The sequence below is a fragment of the Malurus melanocephalus genome, unplaced genomic scaffold, assembly GCF_030028575.1.
Source record: "Malurus melanocephalus ecotype Western Australia unplaced genomic scaffold, MMel_1.1 scaffold_594, whole genome shotgun sequence".
Classification (NCBI taxonomy): Eukaryota; Metazoa; Chordata; class Aves; order Passeriformes; family Maluridae; genus Malurus; species Malurus melanocephalus.
In genome coordinates this window covers 9,337-11,992 of record NW_026623826.1, presented here as the reverse complement: position 1 = coordinate 11,992, position 2,656 = coordinate 9,337, and positions in this window count along the sequence as shown.

Sequence of the window (2,656 nt, the reverse complement as noted above, 5' to 3'; positions counted from 1 at the left end):
GCTGGGAATAGCCCTGCTGGGAGCCACGTGCAGCAGCTGAGAGCAGCCCCTTCCTTCCAGCGCTTCCAGAGGGCGATGGGACCACAGCAACATCCCCGTCTGCCCTCACCCAGCAAAAGGAACGAGAAGGGAGCGCCTTTACAAACAAACTGTGACTCTCAGGGTGAGATTCGACCGTACTGGGAGGCTGAAGGAATAATGGGAAGGATTTCTGCAGGAATCCCACTGATTGACTGAGCCCAGACTGTGTCAATGAACTACAAGAGCAGAGAGATAGAGATGTGTATTAAAGGGGGGTTTTATATTAGAAGGGGGGGGTTGCATTAGGAATTTCGGGGAGTTTGTACCTCCTCAGTCCCTCAGCCAATGGGGAATGAGAAAGGGAACTGGGATAAACTGCGATAAAAGAGACTGCATCCTCTATCAATTGAGAGACCCCATGGAAATGCCCATGACCTCTCCCTTTATTCATGAATAAAATTGCAGGACTCCTCCGTCTCCTTTTTGGACAGAAACCTCTGGTGTTTGTGGATGAATTTTCCTGACACGGTCCTGACGCAAACACCCCCCAGAGGCAGCGCTGGCACTGCCAGCCCGTGTTTGTTTGGAGCCTCGGGGGGATCGTTTAAGGCCTGGAATAACGAGGGGCTGGATTTCTCTGACATATGCTCGTTCTTGGAYGGTGGAAATGCCGCGACAGGAATAATTCTTGCATCATCCCAGCTCCGGTGCGAGCCTCCCGTGGAATGAGGAGAAAGGAAATGCTGATAAATGGAAACCCAGCTAGGGACAGAGAGCTGGATTGATTTGGGTTTTCATGGAAATGAATTCCCTGCTGAAATAAAGCACCCAGCAGTAATAATTGTTATCAGCAGATATTTTTGTCTTTCTTTCACGGCTCACTGGTGCAAACTGGGCTGGATGAGAGACCTGCACAGGGGCTGAGATAAACCTTGAGCTCAGCTTATCTCAGAGGTGGCTGCTCCTCTCTGGGCAGCCTCTCCTGGTGTTGCCTGGCTCAGTAATGAGRAGTTGGTAAACACCAGCTGTTCTGCTGAGCAGAGCTGAGGCCAGTGTGTAAACTGGGTAATTGAGATTAAAAATCATTTATTTGCACAGCAACCTGCTTGTTCAGTGATAATTTGGCTCATGAATATGTATGGGGGAGGAGGAGCAGGGGCTGAGGCTGAGCCAGGAGCCACCAACTGTGGCTGCAGGGGCTTCAGTGAGCTCTCCCTCTCTGCCTTGGGGTGTGTTGGGATGGAAATACCTGGAAAAGGCCTGGAATTCCTGCTGGAATTCCTGCTGGATTCCTGCTGGCCCTGCCCTGAGAGCTCACCTTGTGCCCCCAGGAGGGAGAGGGGCAGCAGGGAAGTGACTCTGAGGCCAGGTGGACAAATAATTCCCAGTGGGGATTTCAAATTTCTGGTGCTGAGGTGGCATCAGGGCCKGGGCAGTGCTGGGGCTGTCACCTCTGCTGGCAGTGCCCACCTGAGTGTCCCTGGCACTTCCCAGTGCTGATCCCAGAGTCGCTGCTCTCGTGGATATTTTTCATCCAGCAGGATTGATGGGTGCCCATCCTGTACTGGTCATTTCCAGGGAAAACACTTGGGCATGGAGAGGGCAGGCTGGTGAAGATGGAGCAGAAAACACAGAAAACACAGCAGAAAACACAGAAATCAAGCAGAAAACACAGAAAACACAGCAGAAAACACAGAAAACACAGCAGAAAACACAGCAGAAAACACAGAATACATGCATCCAGCAGGTAAAACCCATTGTGGTGGTGCCAGGGACATGGGGAAGGGCAGCTGGCTCTGCTGGGTGCCAGGGATGGGTGAGGAGCTCCTGGATCAGGAGGTGCCAGGGGGRTCCCAGTGAGGATGCTCAGAGCTCCCCAGATCCTGGGGGCTGTGCCAACAGTGACAGCTCCTCACGGAGAGAAATGGGTGGGAAATGGGCAGGAAATGGGGAGAAAACAAGGAAAACTGGAGGAAATAGGCAGGAAACTGGGAGGAAAACTGGGAGGAAAACTGGCAGAAAACTGGGAGGAAAACTGGCAGGAAAACTGGCAGGAAACAAGAGGGAAAACCAGCAGGAAACAGGCTCGAAACCGGGAGGAAAACCGGCAGGAAACAGGCAGAAACAGGGAGAAAACAAGAAGGAAAACCAGCAGGAAACAGGCATGAAACAGGTAGGAAAACTGGAAGAAAAACTGGCAGAAAAATTGGTATAAAAGGCTCGTCTCTCCTCAGCACTGGGGACGAGCGTAGGAAGCAGCACAAGTGCCAGCAATTCCTGCCACACTGCAGGAGAGGGGAGGGGAATTAAAAAGACTCCACATTTGGCCGTGGAGACTCTGGGAATGCAGGCCAGGAATGGGGATGAACACACAGAAATGAGCTCCTGAGCAGCAGATGGGCTTTGAGGAAGGAAGAATGAATCCTTACATAACCAAACTCCCTCTGTGCCCTGGTTTTGGGGGGGTTGGTGGGTTTTTTCACTGTTTTGTTTGGGTTTTTTCTTTCGTTTGCAGCTGYTCTGAAAGTGGCACTGGGACCACACAGGAGCATAAACCTGCACTGGATTTATGGCCTGGTTGTGGGGTTTAATCCTCCCTGGGATACCTTCAGCTCTTTGTAGCTCATTTTTTTAA